Source organism: Zeugodacus cucurbitae, chromosome 6, assembly GCF_028554725.1.
Source record: "Zeugodacus cucurbitae isolate PBARC_wt_2022May chromosome 6, idZeuCucr1.2, whole genome shotgun sequence".
NCBI classification, from domain to species: domain Eukaryota; kingdom Metazoa; phylum Arthropoda; class Insecta; order Diptera; family Tephritidae; genus Zeugodacus; species Zeugodacus cucurbitae.
This window is the reverse complement of record NC_071671.1, coordinates 58,667,501-58,690,351: the sequence shown is the minus strand read 5'-3', so window position 1 is coordinate 58,690,351 and position 22,851 is coordinate 58,667,501. Positions and strand designations below refer to the sequence as shown.

Below are 22,851 nucleotides of genomic sequence, written 5' to 3'. Positions count from 1 at the left end.
AAATAATTTTTTTCACACAGATGGCAACCGTGCCAAAAAATATTTTAATTTCTTACTATTCTCAAAGCTCTTTAGTTTGATACCCTTATTGTAAGAACTGGTTTTATATATCAATTTTATAAAATTAAAATTACAAACAGGTGGCAATCCTTTTCAAAATATATTTTAACTGTAAACTTTGCTTTCTTTCCTGGAATTTATTTCTGGTATAAATTTAAATAAGTTAAAATTTCCAAACAAGTGGCAAAACACTAACAGTTCGTTTGCTTTTAATGATCCGACCAAACGAGTTAAGTCGATATCTCGAAACGAAAACACCTTAAAGTTCTAAATATTTGCTCTTTATCGGCTAATAATCCTCATAACGGTATGTCCGAACTTCATAACGGTAAATGAACTTCAAATATTGAGATAAGACTCTTGATAAAAATATATAATAAAGATTTCGAATAAGCTGGCCAAAAAAAAGAGTACCTTAACTCGCTTCAACTTATATATGTATGTACATATGTGTACTTTCTTCGAGTTCTTTTACTTTATTATACTCTCGCAACCTGTTGCACAGAGTATAATAGTTTTGTTCACCTAACGGTTGTTTGTGTCACCAAGAAATATAAGAGTTAGATATGGGGTTATATATACATAAATGATCAGGATGACGATAGGATTTGAAATCCGGATGTCTGTCCGTCCGTCTGTCCGTCCGTCTGTCCGTGCAAGCGATAACTTGAGTAAAATTAAGATATCTTAATGAAACTTGGAATATATGTTCCTTGGCACCCTGAGGAGGTTGCTTTTGAAAATGGTTGCAAAATCGGTCCACTGCCACACCCACAAAATGGCGGAAACCGAAAACCTATACAGTGTCATAACTAAGCCATAAATAAAGTTATGAAAATGAAATTTGGAACATATGATCCCATTAGGGAGGGGCACATTTGGATGTAATTTTTATGGAAAAGTGGGCGTGACCCCACCCCCAAATAGGTTTTTTGTATATAACTCGCAAACCAATAAAGCTATATAAACCAAACTTTCTGCAGTCGTTTATTTTAGCCATTTCCTTATACAGTCCAAAAATGAAAGAAATCGGATAATAACCACGCCCACCTCCCATACAAAGGTTAGGTTGAAAATTACTAAAAGTGGGTTAACTCACTAACGAAAAACGTCAAAAACACCAATTTTTACATAAGAAATTGCAGAAGGAAGCTGCACTGAGACTTTTTAACAAATTGGAAACTGGGCGTGGCGTCGCCCACTTATGGGTCAAAAACCATATCTCAGGAACTACTAGACAGATTTCAATGAAATTCGGTATATAATATTTTCTTGACACCCTGGTGACACGTGTGAAAAATGGACGAAATTGGTGCACAACCACGACAAGTTCCCATATACCTCATTTTTGAATTTCATCTTATTCCTTCACTTTATAATATATACATTAGGAACAAATGAAGATAGCGGAATAAAACTTTACACAAACACTGTATATGATCCGTTGCATCACTTGTGAAAAAATTGTCAAAATCGAACCATGACTTTTCAAGGCCCCTGATATCGAACATGAAGAACTCAGTGCCTAAGGGTAATTTTTCCCCGAAAATATACTTAGGTAAATCCCTCAGATATCTTAATGTAATTCCCTCTGATTTTTTTTCTTATAACAGTTTCTCTCTGTACCTGAAATGGTAAAAATCGGGTCATAACTTCCCCCAGATCCCATACACCTAATTATAAGTAATATTAAATTAAGAGAGCGGATAGTCTTCGATACATTGTATCTTGGTGGTGAAAACGAGTGAAATCTTTCTTTGAACTTTATACCCAATATGTGGGTCGAATTGTGTTATCTTTATAAAATTACATCAATAAATTGCGAGAGTATAAAATGTTTGGTTACACCCGAACTTAGCCCTTCCTTACTTGTTTTTTTTTCCATTTTCTACTTGTATGCAATTTGTATACTACATATGTTGTGTCTGCTTATATTTCCATTTACCGTTAGCTTATTTTGCCGGCTCCCACTTGTTTACCTCGACATTTTAATCTCGCCTCGACAATGTATTATGCATGTTTGCTTAGCTGCTCCTTTATTGTATTTGTATGTCTACATTACGCTTACAAATATACTTTTTGTGCTTGTTCTTCTACTTTCTGCTAACAGAAAAAAATTATAATTTCCTACAAATAGCAGCTTACTGCTTGGGGCAAAGAATTACCCGGCATTGTTCAGCTGATCAATGAAATGAAAATGGCATTTATTCTTTTGTGTTGCTTCAAGGAAATAAATAACGGTGAAATTCAAAAATTAACTGTATTATTTTTGCTACCTCTCAAGGATATTTTTTTATGATTAAATAGATCGGAAGAAAGGTGGTTATTTACTTCATTACAGAGAAACGGAGAATATGGAAACGGAGAAATCCTGGCACTATAAAACGATCTCACTAAGGCTGGTCTGAGAGCTATGAGAACTATTCATTAGACCACCTGAAAAACTCTCTGGTCCATTCACGACTGTGTGGGTTTTCTCACTGAACCTAGCCTAATCTATTCAAAAAATTTAGTATAGAGAGAGACCATATCTCTTCAACTCTTTCAGGTCTTTGATATATGTATGTCAGTAAGTGACTTCGAGAATCTATCACAGAAACAACTCTAGTCCAAAAATCGGCCCCTCTTCTGTGAACGAATATCTTCATTCAACAATGTAATCTACTATTCAACTTTATAGATCCACTGTGATAATTCAAGTCGATTACTGTTAGATATACTGTTTCAAGGACACCTATCCACTATTTGTTTGACTAGCCAACAAATGTGTCTCGTTCTTTATCGAACGGCTCACCGGACAAAATGGGTTTTCTGCAACATTCTATTTGTGCATATAATTTATTGGCACTTATTTGGTTTTTTTTTTGCCAAAATTATTATGTCATGCGGTCATAAGTTAATGGTGTCTATTAAATGCTGGTTGGCAAATGCGAACTTACGTCAAGAAATACGCTTAAATATGTGGTTATGAGCCACCAAAATAAACAGTTGTAAAAAATATGCGTATACAAGTAGACTAACCCGGTAGGAAAATCGTTGCGATTATTTATGGTGAAAACTTTTTCTTTTTCAGTGCGCTCGTATTCTCACTATGAGAGTCAGTTAACGAGTTTTTTTGGGTTACAATGTATTTTCAAGCTCTTGAGTTATAACCAAGCTATGGTATTATGATTCCACCAATGTTAGATGCTCGCTCATAAAAGCTTTGAACTTGACACATTTTCAAACTGAGCTTTAGGTCTGACGCTTTCGGCGAAAAGCTTTCAGGGCACTTAGCGGCTAAACCTGAATCTTCATATGTATAATTTGGATGGAATCTAGAAGCTTTTTTAGTCACGCATGAAAAGCTTTTCCGAAGCTTTAATGGAACCTTAGTATTACTAGCATGAAAGCTCTTATATTTTTGTTTCGGAGAGTTTATATGAGTTTGAAAAGTTTTTTTATACTAAGAAGCTTTTTCACCTGAAAAGCTTTTCTAAAGCCTTCCAAGCATGAATCATCGTATATTTTCGTTTAGTTTCAGGGTGGGATCTGATCACTGCCTCACCTGCTTGCTGGGTACTTGCCATTGTGCTTATGTAAAGCTCATAAAGCGCATGAAATGTGTCGCACCATTCACCATTTATTTATTTTGCTATTTTTGGTGTTTTTCTTTTTATTTCTTTATTTCCTTGGACCTCGTTATCTTTTTGCCATATTTTTTCATTTTAATTAGCTGCACGGCGTTAGAGACATCCACAGAACGACAAACAAAAAAATATAAATAAAAAAGCGAAAACTGACAGAAAAACCTGCCGCCTAAGCTCGCCACAATGAAATGCTACATATATTGTTTGCATATAATAAAGTTCGGCAAAGGCTACCACTAATGTACATACATATATCACATAAATATGTTTGTATATGCAAGTAAGAAACACAAAGTAAATGAAGCAACGTTTTTCTGCATGTCGCCAAAAAATGGAACAACAACAACCAAAAACAAGTAAGGAAAGGCTAAGTTCGGGTGCAACCGAACATTTTATACTCTCGCAATTTATTTAGAGATCTACCTATATTTTCGGTAAAAAATTACCCTTAGGCACTGAGTTCTTCATGTCTTGACAATTTTTCCACAAGTGTTGTTACAGCTCAAATACAGTATTTGTGTAAAGTTTTATTTCGCTATCTTTATCGGTTCCTTATGTATACATTATAAAGTGAACGAATCAGAAGGATTCAAAATTGAGTTACATGGGAAGTAGGCGTAGTTGTGAACCGATTTCGCCCATATTCCACCAGTGTCATCAGGGTGTCAAGAAAATATTATATACCGAATTTCATTGAAATCTGTCGAGTAGTTCTTGAGATATGGTTTTTGACCCATAAGTGGGCGATGCCACGCCCATTTTCCATTTTGTAAAAAACTCTCAGTTCAAACTCCTTCTGCCGTTTTTTATGTAAAATTTGGTGTTTCTGACGTTTCTCGTTAGTGAGTTAACGCACTTTTAGTCATTTTCAACCTAACCTTTGTATGGGAGGTGGGCGTGGTTATTATCCGATTTCTTTCATTTTTGGACTGTATTAAGAAGTGGCTAAAAAAAAAACGACTTTCGACAGCACGAAAAGGAGCTGCCTTTACTCCGCGATGTCTGAATTTGGTATCCCCGCAAAACTAATACGGCTGTGTAAGTTGACGTTGAGCAACACCAAAAGCTCCGTCATGATTGGATAGGACCTCTCCGAGCCGTTCGATACCAAACGAGGTTTCAGACAAGGTGACTCACTCTCGTGCGACTTCTTTAACCTGATGCTGGAAAAAATAATACGAGATGCAGAGCTAAATAGAGAAGGTACAATCTTCTACAAGAGTGTACAGCTCCTGGCGTACGCCGATGATATTGATATCATTGGAAGCAACAACCGCGCTGTTTGTTCTGCTTTTTCCTGCATGGATAAGGAGGCGAAACGTATGGGTCTGGAGGTGAATGAGGACAAGACGAAATATCAACTGTCATCAAGCAAACAGTCGGCGCATTCGCGTCTTGGCTCCCACGTCACTGTTGACAGTCATAACTTCGAGGTCGTAGATAATTTCGTATACCTGGGAACCAGCATCAACAACACGAACAATGTCAGCCTCGAAATCCAGCGCAGAATAACTCTTGCCAACAGGTGCTACTTTGGACTGAATAGGCAATTGAACAGTAAAGTCCTCTCTCGACGAACCAAAATCAAGCTCTACAAGTTGCTTATCATTTCCGTCCTGCTTTACGGTGCAGAAGCTTGGACGATGCCAACATCAGATAAGACGACACTAGGAGTTTTCGAGAGGAAAATTTTGCGCAAGATTTATGGTCCTCAGAACATTGGCAACGGCGAATACCACAGACGATGGAACGATGAGCTGTACGAGTTATACGACGACATTGACATAGTTCAGCGAATAAAAAGACAGCGGCTACGCTGGCTAGGTCATGTTGTCCGAATGGACGAAAACACTCCAGCCCTGAAAGTGTTCGATGCAGTACCCGCCGGAGGAAGCCGAGGAAGGGGAAGGCCTCCACTCCGTTGGAGGGACCAGGTGGAGAGCGACCTGGTTACACTTGGGATCTCCAACTGGCGCCGAACTGCGAAGGAGAGAGAGAGGTGGCGCACTATCGTCGATTCGGCTATAACGGGCTAAACGGTTGCAACGCCAATCACATACATACAAAAAAAAAACGACTGCAGAAAGTCTGGTTTATATAGCTCTATTGGTTTCCGAGATATGTACAAAAAACCTATTTGGGGGCGGGGCCATGCCTACCTCCCCAAAAAAATTACTTCCAAATATGCCCCTTCATAGTGCGATCCTTCATACCAAATTTTATTTCTTTATTTATGGCTTAGTTATAGCTCTTTATGTGTTTTTGGTTATCGCCATTTTATGGGCGTGGCAGTGGTCCGATTCCGCCCATCTTCGAACTTAACCTTCTGATTTATGGTGCCAAGGAACACGTGTTCTAAGTTTCATTAAGATATCTCAATTTTTACTCAAGTTACAGCTTGCACGGACGGACAGACGGACAGACGGACGGACGGACGGACTTGAACTTTACTCGTTACCCTGATCATTTTGGTATATATAACCTTATATCTCACTCGTTTAGTTTTAGGACTTACAAACAACCGTTATGTGTACAAAACTATAATACTCTCTTAGCAACTTTTGTTGCGAGAGTATAATTACTCTTTATAACCTCAACAACGCCATAAAAACGTGAAAATGCTTGTAACTTATATAAATATATGTATTCCATATACTGTTGACTACTAATTGAGGGTTGGTCACTTGGTCAGCAGTGTCATGCAGCCGGCTCTCATATTTATTCCCCTTGGGTGTCTATCATACATTTGCGCTTCACGTATAATTTTTTCCCTCCTCCTTCTGCCGTTAATTGGATTCCGTTTACTGAAACCGTGACAAACAAACTTTCAGCCATGATATCAACGACAGTTTGTGCGGCATAATAATATTTCATTACGTTATAATGAACCGAGAGACCGCCGTGCCGTTGACAAGTGGCTCTTGCCGTACTTTTCGTGCGTTTATTTCTTCTCGTTGTTTGTTTTTTTATTTTAATGAACAAAAGCTTTTTTGAATAATTTAAAAATAATTTCAATTAAAATTTAATAAAAGGTAATTGAAACTTTGTTGCAATACGGTGTAAAAATATTTTACGGAGGCAATAATTTTGACACTGTTTCCGGTATCAAACGGACAAAGGTCAGTTAAAACTACTATGATTAAGCAAAGACGAAGCACTTTTGAAAATGTGATATATCAATACAACAGGAGTGGAACCGCAGTTACCCTGCTATCGAAAAACACATTTACCTTCTGCTGGAAAGTTAAACAACTGAAACCCAGAAATAAAGTTGTTGCCGAGTTCACCACAGTAGATCTCCAACACGCTTTTTCTAAGCTCCGAACCCCATCTGTCCAGTAGCACACTCCTTCCTGTTTAAGTCTCTTCCTCGACCACGCCCAATTCGTAGTTATATGTATAAAGAAAAAAACACCAAAAAAGTGCTGAATGCAGTATTCTGAAGCCCTACTTGTTTCCGAGCCTTTCCTATTGGTCGTAAACTTTATTTACTTAGCTATTAGTTTGAAATTCGATGTTAAGCTTTCAGTGGTCTTTTAAGCTCTACTAAGTCAGTCCTTCAGATATTAATAACAATACCTGGTATCTCATTCATCATTACGTTTCACTTGGCTCTGTAATATTCAATGAACAATTTTCATTCTCTCGAAACTGAATTAGCGTCTAGGGCTTCATATTTACTCATAAATCCCGAGACCAATATAAGCATCCAGTTTATACAGACATACACTATAGTGAAACATGAAACCTAATGACCGTTTTCGAAAAATTAGCTTTAAAGATACACTCTCTCTCTCTCTTTTACTCTTAAGATACACTGCTACAAGGTTCAAACAGACTGCTTGGATTAAGTAACTAGTATTGAAGAAAATAGGAATTAAATCAAAGAGCAAAATAAAGATATTGAATGAAGGCAAATATGAAGATATTGAACGAATTTAGTGGTTGGAACAAACTAAATTGAAAAAAATATATATAAAAAAATAAAAATTCGAGTTCAAATGTCTTAAATCCTTGAGTCAATTTTCTACCGACACAATGATATAAATGGTTTTCAATAAGGGGCCATCCATAAATTACGTCACACCTTGAAGGGGCAGGGAGGGGTCAAAAGCTTTGTGACATCACATTTCAAAATTTAGGGCAATATCGTTTCCCGCTCTGCTGCGCTCCTGGGTGCTAGACGACTGGCTGCTCTGTACCACGCCGATCACGGGCGGCTACTTCTGCCGGCGGTGGCGTGGTTTCACCGCTGCGTATGCATGCTTGTTGTTGTTTGCAAGACTGCCAAGTGCCGTCGCACATGCTTCGCGCCGGCGCAGTGACTTCTATTCGTTCGTTGCTTTCGAAAATGGCCAAATCGGTCCACTGCCACGCCCACAAAATGGCGGAAACCGAAAACCTATACAGTGTCATAACTAAGCCACAAATAAAGTTATGAAAATGAAATTTGGAACATAGGATCCCATTAGGGAGGGGCACATTTGGATGTAATTTTTTTGGAAAAGTGGGCGTGACCCCACCCCCAAATAGGTTTTTTGTATGTAACTCGCAAACCAATAAAGCTATATAAACCAAACTTTCTGCAGTCGTTCATTTTAGCCATTTCCTTACACAGTCCAAAAATCGGATAATAACCACGCCCACCTCCCATACAAAGGTTAGGTTGAAAATTACTAAAAGTGCGTTAACTCACTAACGAAAAACGTCAGAAACACCAAATTTTACATAAGAAATGGCAGAAGGAAGCTGCACTGAGATTTTTTTACAAAATGGAAAATGAGCGTGGCGTCGCCCACTTATGGGTCAAAAACCATATATCAAGAACTATTCGACCGATTTCAATGAAATTCGGTATATAACACTTTCTTGACACCCAAATCGGTTCACAACTACGTCCACTTCCCATATAACTCAATTCTGAATTCCATCTGATTCGTTCACTTTATAATGTATACATTAGGAACAAATGAAGATAGCGGAATAAAAGATTACACAAATACTGTATTTGAACTGTGACATCACTTGTGGAAAAATTGTCAAAATCGAATCATGACTTTTCAAGGCCCCTGATATCGAACATGAAGAACTCAGTGCCTAAGGGTAATTTTTCACCGAAAATATAGGTAAATCCCTCAGATATTTTTATGTAATTCATTCTCTCTGAATTTTTTTCTTATAACAGTTTCTCTCTGTACCTGAAATGGTAAAAATCGGGTCATAACTTCCCCCAGATCCCACATACCTAATTATAAGTAATATTAAATTAAGTGAGCGTATAGTCTTCGATACATTGTATCTTGGTGGTGAAAACGAGTGAAATCGGTTTAGGAATTACCTCAGTCCCCGTATACTATTTATGATGATTTTCGTTATTCTTGTGGACCTTATGCCGAATTTATGGGTCAAATTGTGTGTTATCTCAATAAAACTACATAAATAAATTGGGAGAGTATAAAATATTCGGTTACACCCGAACTTAGCCCTTCCTTACTTGTTTTAATTAGTATAATTAAGTATCTATTATTTCTTGACTAGTCATTCGTTGCCTCTGTACTTTAATATTTAACTAAATGTTGATTTTATTAAAGATTATTCAATAAATATAAGAATAAATAAAATAACATTTTTTTTTATTTTATGATAAATCCATAAAATTGGAAAATGGGTGACGTCACGTCAGAGGGGGGGTGAGTTCAAAATGTGACAACATGTGACAAGGAGAGGGAGAGGGGTTAAAAAGTCCTTAAATTCGTGTGACGTAATTTATGGATGGCCCCTAAGAGCGCTACAAACGTTTTTTTTTTAATAGTGAAAGTACATTCGATGCCATTATGTATGGAACGCGATTTCTTTGCATGGCCACCACCGGCACGCTTGCAGAAGTTCAGACGCTAAACCCAATTTTCGACGGTTTTCAAGCATAAATCGGCCGATACTGATACAATTTCACATTCGATATTCGTACGAAGTTCATCAATCGTCGCTGGCTTGTTGGCATAGACCATAGACTTGACGTAGCCCCACAGGAAATAGTCTAACATCGTCAAATTGCACGACGTAGGCGGACACTTGACTGGGCCATTTCGTGATATAAAACGTTCACCAAACTTGGTTTTCAATAAATCGATTGTAACAGTCGCTGTGTGGCTTGTGATGCCGTCCTGTTGGAACCACATATTGTCCAAGTCCATATCATCCAATTTGGACCATAAATATTCGGTTATCATTGAGAGCTAGCGATCCTTATTCACAGAAACGTTCCGATATTGATCATCAATCATCACGGAAGAAATACGACCCCTAAACCGCACCTATCCGTAATTTTTTCGGGATGAATTGATGACTAATGGAGTATGTGTGAATTGCTGCCAGACCAATCAGTCAGAAATGAGCCTCATCGGTACGAAAGACGTAGCGCTCTTGAAGTTGAGGCCACTGACGCTGAATTTCACGTAGTAAATTTGAATAATTTCGACTCGTTGTTGAATTGTACTATATCTTTCCACGATAAAATATCAAACTTTACTGATGAGATTGTTAAAAGAGCGGGAAAAATATAGCGTCATTTGCTGTCCCTATCGGTCTGCTTTTGTAGCGACGTTTTCGAAAAACCTTACACTAGATAGCGATATAGTTGCCAACAAAGTTTAAATCTCAAAATCCTCGAAATCTTGAATTCTCAAATTTAGTTTTCAATAAAAATACTACTGAAATAGCTTTCAATGCATTTATAACTCTTCTCTTAAACAACTAAAGCTACAATCGGGAAAATTACCGTTTAAAATCACACTATAAATTATAAAATAGAAACGAATAAACGGTTTTCCGAATTCCAAGAATGTAGTTTAAATTTTTTCTTGGTTGCTTTTGCTTTTCAGAGCACTCAATGGCCAGCTGCATTTGTTTCACAATAATTAACCAGCCACAGTGTGAATTGTAATTATTTTGTGAACACCTCATCCAAATAGCTTTCAATAATAATAGCTGCTCGCCTTACAGCGCTGTCCTCAAATAAATACCTGGTTACCTTTGTCCACTTCTGTGTTATTTAAAGTTAAATTACATTTTATGCTGAAACCGAATTGTGTAATTATACGGGAGATCAAAGGAGTGACAACAAATGAAATGTTAGCTTAGCAATTTAGTATTTTGTCTACTCAAAATGTATAAATAACAAAAGTTTCATTTCAACAAGTTTCGCGAATATCACCAAACTTGTCGGGCTACAGTTATGGTTTCTCTAGTATTATGTCGTAATTAGTGGTTTTATGGCACAATGCCTTTTCATAACAAAATTAATATTAAATAAGTCAATGATAATTTTCTATTGATATTAATATATTAAAATGCACAAAAAATAAATTCATTAAGCCAATGACAATACAGCGTTAGAAATATTGTTAAAGCTTTAGTCGAACTCGTGTCTAGATGATCAGTAAGTGACTCATCCGATTATTCATATTGTGAAGATCTTCCGAAAAAGCTTTTAATTTTGTATCCATAAATGCAGAGAAGGAAAAGAATCTCTCATCCTAATACCATCTGACTACAAATGAGTCGCTATACCGATCTCCGAGTTTATGACTGAACTGTATCAAAAAACACTACCTAACACGGCTGTAAGGTCATTCTAGTCCAAGTTAAAATGGAATAAGTCCATTGAACTTTTTGCTCACAATATTTTCTTATTGTAGGATTCTAACCGATCATTACCCAGTAAACATTCTTTCGCAGTTGTCAGTTGTGGAAGTTGTTTGTAATACGATGAGCTAGAAACATCTCTGTTACCCTAGAGGAACTTAGTATATTGAAGGAAAACCCTCTCAATGAGCTTTATACTTGAATAAAAGGGATCTCAACGAGATCTCTTATGTCTTCTGAATAAAAAAGTAGAAATGATTGCGCAAGACTTCGGATTAAATGCGTTTCCCATGTCTTACATTTACTTTGTTTAGTTGAACATTCTTCTCTAGTTATCCGGTTTCTTCAAGACTTACAAACATTATCTTTTTCTTGGGATACTTAAGATGCTATCATGAACCAAATCAACACCTTTTGAAGAATTATATATTTTCACCATTCTGGAACATAAACTGAGACCTGAAAAAGTAATTAGTTCTCTACCTCTCTCTGAATTTTTTTAAGCCTCTAGAGTTATACATAAGACTATATTAAGGATTTTCGTTAATAACGCTTGCATTTTTACTTGATACCATGCTATTCAGAGTTCCTACTTAAATTGGAATATTTTTAAACTCCATAACAACATATTTGATGTAAAATTAATTTAATTCTTGCTTCCTTAAGAAGCAACCCACTGAAGTGAGTACATGCCTCTGCTAACTAAAGAGCGCTTGAAACTACAAAGAAACTAAGGCAACAACTTAAAGGGAAGTATTTAAATAGCATTTTGATACAAATATACGCTTTAATACATGCAACAACGGTAATTTAGCCCATCACGTACAGCGGTTTGTATGCTGTGGTAAGCCAGGCAACGTAGTAAAAGTGATGCGTGACGGAAATTTACAACAGATAATTGATGTTAACATACATACTTATGTATAAATATATTATATTATATTATATAAATACCATATCTACTTGTACTTATATGTGTTTATAGTAGTATGAAGTATCTGGCTTAGCTATTTGTTGCTTAAAATTTTATTTTTTCCACTGAAAATAAAAATTACATCGATTACTTATTATTTTGGTACCAAAATGATATATCTCAAAAGAACAGGAGCAGTCTCATAAAGGTCACAAAATTTGCTCAAAAAATTCCAGGAAGAAATCTCGAAATGTTCCTCCTAAATAATTTATAATCACAAATTAAACCAATTTGTTTAGAAAACGGACCATGGGAGATATGGTCCAAAAGGCTATATTTTTTATTATTTAGTAATCGATTTTTTATATTCTTAAGTAGTCGGTACATTTTCTTAAAACTTGAAATAAATAAGTTTTTTGTGAATATCTCCCAAACTTTCTGCAGTTTCCCTTACGTAACCCATTACACGCTATAAAAATTTATATAATCGGATATTAACCAAGACCACTTCCCTTACCGGTCAATAACTAAATATCTCATAAACTACTCTACTGCTTTCAATGAAATTTTCTTGACACCCTGATGACACGGATAAATTTTGAATTCCATCTGATTCGTTCACTTTATAGTATATACATTAGGAACCAATGAAGTTAGCGGAATAAAATTTTACATAAATACATAAATGTATTTAAGCTGTGGCATCACTTGTAGAAAAATTGTCGATATATGATTATAACTTTTCAAGGCACCGGATATCGAATATGCAGAACTCAGTGCCTTAGGGTAATTTTTCACCGAAAATATTGGTACATTTCTCAGATATTTCAATTTAATTCAGAGAGAATCATTTACTTCTAATAGTGGTTTTCTGCACCAAAAATGGTTACAATCGGCTCATAACTTCCCCTAACTCCCATATACCTAATTATGAGATATCTTAACAAAATTAAGTGAGCGTATAGTCTTGGATATAGTGTACCTTGGTGGTGAAAATGAGTGAAATCGGTTCAAGAATTATATGATATGCTATATATGATGATATTCGTTATTCTTGTGGACCTTATGCCGAATATATGGGTCAAATTGTGTGTTATCTTAATAAAACTACATAAATAAATTGGGAGAGTATAAATTATTCGGTTACACCCGAACTTAGTCTTTCCGTGTTTGCTTTTGTTGAAAATTGCTTTCAAATTTTTTGACTAGAGACTTGTTATTGTTTATATTACCTCGCATTGCCGAATGAATATTTAAACGTTTATTATTTAATTAAATTGTAGTATATTTCTATTAACGCCTTCTACATTTGTATATTGTATGAATATCTATAAATACTGTCTGCGTTTCATCAACTCACATTTCAATTACTAATTGGCCTCACGGCTGCAGAAATATAAACAACAACAAACCGATTTACACGTACAAATTTTATAAAATTATTTTCCATTAATATAAACTGACTATTTCGTTCAAATGGCAATTCTTCAAATTCTATGTTTAAGCTTACAAAGTCATAAACGGTGTTAGAATCTATAGAGATATTAAAATTACATATGTTCAAATTATTCCGTATGACAGGTAGGTAACTCCTTACAAATATGTTATTTAAACCAGTTGAGAACTACAGTGCACTGAAAAGAAAGTCAATGAAATACTGCCAAAAGTGAAAGAGACAATGTTTAGTCTTTACTTTCACTACTTTATCCAATGAATAAATAATTCATACACTTTGATTAAACACTTTAAGTAAAACAAAAAGAAACTTACTCTTGTGTCCATTTTGACAAATTCTCACGATACCACAAAGAGTGGCAAAGTTGCATAAGCCCACGACAAGAGTTCACAACCGAGCAGCTGCCACTCGAGCACGCACGTTTGCCTCCACGTAGAAAGGCGGAAGTAATGCCGACAGAGCAGCTGTGTGAAAGTCGGCTTCATTGTGGAGTGGAACACAAACAAAAAGCATATAAGGAAATGTTGTGGCAGCTGCGGTTTTGCGGTCGACTTCGGTAAAGCGGTTGCGAGAAGTGAGTGTGAGCAAATAATTTAATAACAAAATTGCAAATAAAACTTGAATTTCTCCTATAGACAGTGAAAAGCGTAGAAAGCTTTTAGGCATTATAGAGCCATTCATTTATTTACCGTTGAATTAAAGATTAAAAGTAAATACTTTGCCACTCGCAAATTAAAATGCACATTTTTGGCAAAGATTAAAATATTACTCATTGTTTTAAGCCTCACACATATTACATAAACATCAAAGCTGAAATTTTTAAAGAATTGCGCAGGTAGCATGTATTCTTCGTATTTACTAAGAATAATGCAACTCTTTGCCTACGCGCATGGGCATTTCTTTAGCTTGAAGCTTAAAAAGCAGACACAAAGCGAAATTCTGTCGTCACAGCAGGCGGTAGTATGCATTCTTTCAATGTTTTTTTTTTAACTATAATTTCTTTTTTCTCACAAAAAGTATTATCTTGAAAGAAATTTTATGAATTCTTTCATTTTGGAAAGAATACACTTGAACGCTTTATATTTCTTGAGATGGGTGTCGAATCTAAAAATCCATACAACAACCAAGGCACATATTTCCATCGCGTGTGCGTTAAACCAAACGAATGCATCTCGTAACCAATGAAGAACAAAAGCATTCACGCCGCCAAATTTAAACAAACCTGTCCTCAAATTGTCTCCAAAATGTTAACTAATACTACTTCACTTGACTACTGAATTTGTCAAAAACTTGATCATGTGAAATCTTCAAATGTAGGCAAACCTACAAACTAACTTCCAAATGTTAATAAAGAAACCTGAGCTCAAGTGACCCCTCAAATTTTTAATAAGCTTGTATTTTCTTTACCCCTCAACTTATATAAACAAACCAGTGATCTCTTAAAATGTAGACTGTAAATTTTGTCTCAAGTGATCCCTGAAAATGAGAAAACAAGAGAATACGTGCTTCACGTAAGCACTCAAACTTTCAACTTTGAAAAACCTTACGTGGACTCTTAAACTGAAAACCAAGGAAAAAGGTCATACACGCACAACAAAGGTCATTGACCTTGGCGAAAAAGTAAACAAACCCCAGTCAAAGGTCATTGACTTCGGGACAAATGTAAATAAACCCCGACCAAAATGTAAACAAACCACGATCGGGGTCAATGTCCTTTGACTGGGGTTCGTTTAGATTTTGGCAGATGTCAATGACCTTTGACGGGACTTTTTTTTTTACTTTTTGGTCGAGGTCACTGACTTTTGGCAGGAGTTTCTTTACACTTTGGGCGGGGTTAACGTCCTTCGGCCATGTTTTGTTTTTACCTTTTTTTGCCCATAGTGGAGTTGTAAGCTATACAAGATGATTAGAAGAACTCTACTTGAACTCAACTCTCTTGTGCAAACTTCTTCTTTTTGTCATCACAGCATTAAATGATTAATTAAATCATCTGAATAAAATAAATAATTATTGTATTGACAGCTGTCATTGCCTTAAGGTGCAGTTGATGGCGAAAACAATGGGTGCCTGACCTGATTTTTGCTTGGGTAAATATTTCTAGAAATAACTGCGCTTTTATGTGACTTTATCAATTGGATTTATGTAAGTGAGTGCTGAGCTTTTACTTGTCCATAACACTGGCGCACACTGTGACCATGGAAATGAAATTGAGTTAATTAATTCCATGCTATTAGACGCTTTCTGATTAACGAATAAGAAGAAATAATTGGAATATATGTAACTTCGATTATGACAACGATCATATATCAAGTCTAAATTATGTATGTCTGTTTCAATTTCCTCTATAAATTATTTTGCCTTTCACTAATCTCATAAATTGTCAAAATTTATGTATTGCTGCTTTCACTAAGTCTGCACATTCATATTTGTATACCGAGCGCTCTTAAATACACATACACGCGCGAATACACAGAATCTTTAAAAGCATTAATTTGAAAGATTTTAATGTTCACACCTCATTAAATGATCTTTTATTTTATTTCACAATTAAGCACACTCAGTTAAAATTAGGTAAAGTATCTAAGCATAAGTCACACATTGCACACGAAATTTTATTTAAATCAAGGAAACTGGCAGTATTATTTTTTTCAAATTTTCTTTATGGAAATCATTTAAATACAAACCATATTGCCAGAATGCATAAACAAAGCAAAATTTGATTAACATGTTGTCAACATGTGTAGATGAGATGAATCGTAGATGTAACTTAAAATTTAATTTAAAATTTTTATAGCGCTAATCAAAAAAAAACAAAAAGTAAAAAAATGGTTGAAAAAAATAGGTGGCAACGCTGTTAAAAAAATATAAAATTTTCCAACTGTAAATCTTAATACAACTATTTTGCATGATACTGAATTAATTAAAAAAATAGTTTGTATCAAACAAGTGGCAACTCTACTCAAAAAATATTTTCAATATTTTCCGCAATGCTTCACATATAGTACAGTTTGGTTTCCATATCGTAGAGTTTTTGTTATTTTTATTCTCGCAACAAAGTTGCTAAAATAGTATTAAAGTTTTGTTCACCTAACGGTTGTTTGTAAATCATGAAACTAAACGAGTTAGATTTAGGATTATGCATATCGAAATGAGCAGGATAATGAGACGAATTAAAATCCGGATGTCTGTCTGTCCGTACGCCCGACCGCCCGCCCACCCGTTCGTCCGTCTGTTCGTGCAGCGGATAACTTGAGTAAAAATTAAAATATCTTGAGAAAACTTGGTACATGTATGCGTGCGAAATCGGACCATTGCCACGCCCACACAACGCTGAAAACCGAAAAGCTTAGTTATAACACTCTATTCATAACTAAGCTATAAATAAAGTTATGAAAGTAAAATTTGATACAAAGAATTGCATCAGGGAGGGGTATTTCCGGATGTAATTTTTTTTGGGGAAGTGAGCGTGGCCCCGCCCTTAATTCGGTTTTTTGTATATATCTCGCAAGCTAGTAAAGCTATAGAAACCAAACTCTCTGCAGTCACTTCCCTTACATACCGCATTACACACCATGAAAATAGTTGAAATCTGAAAATAACCACGTCCACCTCCCATACAAGGGTTAAATTGAAAATTACTAAAAGATAAAAAAAAAGGAAAATGGGTGTGGCGCCGCCCACTTATGAGTCAAAAACCATATCTCAGAAACTACTTGACCAATTTCAATGAAATTCGGTATATAACATTTTCTTTACACACTCATGACACGGAATATGGTCGAAATCGGTTCCCAACCACTACTACTTTCCATATAACTCAATTGTGAATTCCATCTGATTCCTTCACTTTATAATGAATACATGACGAACCGATGAAGATAGCGGAATAAAGCTTACCACAAATACTGTATATCATATGTGGGTTCACTTGTGTAAAAATTGCAGAATTCAGACTATAAATTTTCAAGGCCCCGGATATCGAACATAAAGAACTCAGTGCCTAAGGGTAATTTTTCACCGAAAATATCGTTAAATCTGTGTAATAGTTTACTTCTAGTAGTGTGTCTCTGTTCTAAAAATTATTAAAACCGCGCCATAGCTTCCCCTAGCTCCCATATACCTAATTATAAGTTTTTCAAAAATACGGTGGGGTTTACTCCGCATATATCGGTTAATATGTGAAATATTTGAGCCAAATTAAGTGAACATATGTATAATCGTGGATATAATGTGTGTTGGTGGTGAAAGTTAGTGAAATCGGTTCAGGATGTACCTCAGCCCTCATATACTATGTATGATGATTTTCGTTATTCTCTTGGACTTTATGCCGAATATATGGGTCAAATGGTGTTGTCTTTATAAAATTACATCAATAAATTGCGAGCGTATAACTTACTTCTTCACTTATTATAAAAATTTCACACAGTAGATGCCACCTCATTTGAATTTTTTTATGAAATTATGCTTTAAACAGCCGATTACTATGAAAAATTTTAGTAAAAGTTTTTCAAATCAGTTCAATTATGATAAGAGTTTTGCACCTTCTATGGCGTACGTGACGAAATTTTATTACGTAACCTTATTTCGTTGCATCGTCGATTGACTTGCCGACTTCTTATAATCGTTTTTATAATTATTTAAATATATAGAACTGACTCATTGCCTTCTGTAATTGCTACAAAAATTCCAAATATGCCACATTTACGGCTACAGTAGTGTGCGAAATTCTTGTGTTGAAATGTTTATAGAATTCCACTCATTTTTTTCTTAATACACATTTTCATATTATTCATTGCATAATTTGCCATTTTTAATTAAAAACTTTTCTCCGGTTTATTTTCAATAAACACACACACATATACGTACCTATATATACATATGAAGCCTCACATATGCATATACATATAAGTACACACGGGGAAAACAATTTCGCCCGGCAAATAGACAAAACAAATCTAGTTCCTCGTAACTCACTCAACACACTTCCATGTGTTGCTTTTTCAAAGGCGAAACACAAACGCACAACAACTACACTTTGCCCCAACCGCCCGCATGGAACGACCCATTAGCACACACACACACATGAGACCGCCTGAAGTGGCTGGGCGAGCATTCTTAAGTGGTTCGCGTTTGCCTTGAAATGCTGCAAATATTTGTGTTTTTGTGTTGTTGTTGTTGTTGTTGCCTGATTTTTATTTCGTGTTAACATGCCTTGCGTTGTTGTCGTTCTCTTGTTGTTGTTTTGTTGTTGTTTAGCAGTTTTGTTGATACAAATATCGCTTCATGCCGATAAACATTTGCCTTAGCGGTGCGCTCAGCTGATTATGTTTTGATTTCTACAATCACAACAAACTTACATGTGTCAGTGTGTGTGTTTGTTTGTATATTTTGCGCTGTGACATGCAACACACGTGCAACAATTGCCAATTTCGAGCAGCGCATGCGTCTCACTGGAATTTCCAGTACACAACTATGAATATATGGCAACGCTATTTTGTCCGACAAATTTCGGTAATCCTAAACAAAAGCTGGATACACATACATACATACATACATACATGCAAGCAAGATATATATAAATATGTATATGTGTATCTTCAGTATTGAAATGCCTGTATTGTAAACATTCTGCCGCTTTAAGTTGGCCACTGCGAGTGGCAGTGAAAACAGTTAGCAACTTGAATTCGTTCCGTGCAGTACACGAAGTACGGACGCCAGGTGTCTATGACGGAGGACTCTCTTTAAACGCGTAAATTTTGAAGTGCAAAAAAAGAAACGAAAACTAAAAATAAAAGCGTGACTAAAAGCGTATTGGCAATTAGAGCGTAATTTATGATTTTTGATAATAAATATTAGAAATCATGCGGTGAGCGCATAAATTGTTGCAAAATTTGTGTGGTTTATAAATTTGGAAAATGTGTGAAAAATGGATGTGCGTGCGAATTTGAGTTGTGTGAGTTTTTTGAGCATTTAGTGAAAGTTTTATGGCACTAAAATAAAAAATAAAAAACAACAAAAAAAACAGTGAGAAAAAAATTTAACAGTTATAACAATTATTGAAAAAAAAATATTTCAAAAAAGTTTTGAAAAAAAATATTATAGTGAAAGTGGAATTATAAAATTAAATATAAAATTAAAAATTAATTAGGTCTACAACTATGCTTCCGCCGTTTTCCAATAGATGTCTCTAGGGTCAAGCACTGGTCGATTAAATCGTTTTATATCGATCTTGGACTGGACATTTGTGTCAACATTAACCCAACAAAATATTTGTAGAGATCTGTTTGCATTCCAAACTTATTATCAACTGAAAATGTCACTTTTTGAGCCGAATTCTCGACATTTGCGGGAATGTCTTTAGGGTCAAGCACTGGTCGATAAAATCGTTTTATATCGATCTTGGACTGGACATTTGTGTCAACATTAACCCAACAAAATATTTGTATCGATCTGTTTGCATCCCTGAAAATGTCACTTTTTGAGCCGAATTCTCAAAATTTTCACGGAATACGCACGGAATACTGCATTACTGGCAGGTAAGATGCTCAAAAGTAGTAGCTAGCGACGGCGAATATTTTGAATGACATTTTTGTAACCGTTTTTATACAAAAAAAAAAAGCCTTAAAATTACAAAAAAAAAAAAACACGGAAGCAAAGTTGTAGACCAATATACATATTATTAAAATATATTAAAAAAAAAAAAAATTTGAAAATTTAAAAAACTTTATGTTTCGAAAAATTATTGAAAAATAATTAAATATGTTAAAGAAAATAGTTTAAAATTTTATTTACAAAACACCCTCAATTTTTTATTAATAAAAATATATATAATATATTTCATTAAAAACAAATATTTCAAAAAAAAAAAAAATATTGAGAATTCAAATAAATCGAAATTGAAAATTAAACTAATTCAATATTAAAAAGATTATTTGAAAAAATGTAAAAATTAAATATTAAAAATTAATATACATTACAATAACCAAAAGTTAAATTAATTAAAAATTAATATTATTTAATTTTAAAAAAATTATTAAATTTTTTTTTTAAATTTACATTAAAAAAAATTTAAATATATATCAAGAATACAAATTAAAACACGAAAAAAAAAATTGGAAAATGTTTATATTTATAAAAAAAATTAAAACAACAACATTGATTTAAAATATCATATTGTTAAAAAAAGTATTAAAAATAAATAATAAAAAAATCAAATTTTTTTAATATTAAAACAACAACATTAAATTAAAAAAATCACATTAAAGATTGTTTAAAAATATTTAAAAAAAAATAGTATTAAAATAAATTTCTAAAAAAAAATATTTAAATATTTTTAAATAAAAATAAAATATTTTTTGTTCCATATCTTCATCAATGCCCAATAAAAATTGCCCCAAATGAAAACAATAAATTTAAATATATATCTTTTTCACTTCCAAACAACTTCCACGCCTAATAAAAAACATAAAAAAATACATTCAGCAAGCTGTTTGTACACCACACGCCCCCTACTCTGTTATAATTCTACAAACCAACTAAAAACTCCGTGCGTGCATGCTGTGCACTTTTCTCCCCAACAACCGCACATTCCAATTATTTGCGAACGTCCGTTGAGTTTTAGATAAAAAGTGGATTTTATTAAAAAATGCCGCTTGTGATTGCTTCCGAGTGCTGAGTACATGCTTCGTCAAAAGAAGAGAAAAAACAACACAAATTTTGTTATCAAAATTTATTAAAAATTTGTTGTTGTTACTACTGACTGCTCTCTTCTGTGCAATGCTGCTCAAATATTTGTGTAATAAAGCAGATGTGAACGCTCTAATATCGGACGTTGCGTACTGCGCTGCTGCAAATCAGTAGCAGGGAGCAACCATACTTTATAACCACCCACTTGTGTGGATATTTTGGACTTCAGCTATATTTGTAAGTATTTTCGAATTATTTGTTGGCTTACTAGCGTATGTGTAAATACTTTGTGAGCAATGAGGAAGTGTAAATAATGTGTGGCGTATACAGTGGCTGCAAATAAAAATGGTCTAAAGTGAAATACCAAAATACCAAAAAACTAAAAAAATAAAATTATTTTCAAAGACATTCAGCTCTAGAGAATACAATGGAAAATTTTGGTTCGAAACCACAAATAAAATGATGTTTAATTATTACCTATAATTACACTTTTATCCAGTTTATTTCTTTATTTTTTTTTCTCCAAATACCAAAAATTTCAACGCCAAACCGTTATATCTGCGAAACTTGTTGTATAACTGTTAAATTTATGCACTTGTTTTTGTAGATCTTATGTAAAAAATATGCTTGCAATTCTAGCGTTATCCGCTCATTGAAATAACACGTACTTTTCTGCCACCACAAAAAACAGTTCAAACCAGGTTTTGTTTACGCGCCTAAATGTCGGTATTGTTAGTTTAACTAGTTTTCAACGGCTTTTTAACCAGCGGTGTGAACAACAGTAGTTCAAATCAACAAACATTTACAGCAGCAATTGTTTGTTTTGCATACTTTTTGGCACAAAAAACGTGAATCTGAAAAAAGAATTATTTTTTGCTTGCTGGTAACGTAAAAATGTATAAATAATAATAATGAAGGGAAATGAAAAAAAAACAATTGATCTTCATGGAGAATTTTTTACAGCTTTTACAATGACTCAGTCTTAGTATATATATTTTATATTTTACTCTAAAAAAAAAATGTTTTGGAATATTTTATTATTATGGAATTTTAATCATTCGATTTAATAATATTTTCCATAATATGAATAAATTAAAAAATGTTGTAAGGATGTAAAATTTAGACTCTTCAAATTTTTGTTGCATACTTTGCGGCGCATACCCATTTTTGTCATTTTATTCATATTCCAAAATTTTTAATTAAAAATTGATTGGTATTGAAATTTTGCTTAACATTAAGGACTTCATCCCGCACAGTTACTGCAATTGTTATAATGAATATATGTACATATTGAATTTATTTTTAATTGCACCTATGTGTGTTTGTACGTAAATAAAAACTTTGTTACAGGATGTAAATCCATATGTATATACATAAATATTTTTAACGTTACAATTAGTGCCCACTTAAAATATCTGCTTGCCAGAAATAAATACAATTATATAAATATGTATACACATATT

The 22,851-nt window shown here is 34.3% G+C and overlaps 2 protein-coding genes across 14 annotated transcripts in view; one reads left to right on the top strand and one right to left on the bottom strand.

The window, feature by feature from the left end:
- The window catches only part of LOC105218914 (G-protein coupled receptor dmsr-1), a 463,512-nt gene that overhangs the window by 236,444 nt on the left and 204,217 nt on the right, over positions 1-22,851 (top strand). For 3 of the 13 annotated variants that reach the window (XM_054234665.1, XM_054234663.1, XM_054234662.1), the window contains exons 1-2: positions 19,365-19,655; positions 21,185-21,625. The exons of 8 other annotated variants lie outside the window; for them this stretch is intronic. The gene's annotated coding sequence lies outside the window, so the exon portion shown is untranslated. Of the gene's footprint in view, positions 1-19,364; positions 19,656-21,184; positions 21,626-22,851 lie in introns of those variants that run through there. 2 more of the 13 variants (XM_054234666.1, XM_054234667.1) reach the window with 2 other exon arrangements.
- LOC128922794 (uncharacterized) overlaps positions 1-22,851 on the bottom strand; it is a 150,622-nt gene that overhangs the window by 75,465 nt on the left and 52,306 nt on the right. The gene's annotated exons all lie outside the window — the stretch shown is intronic.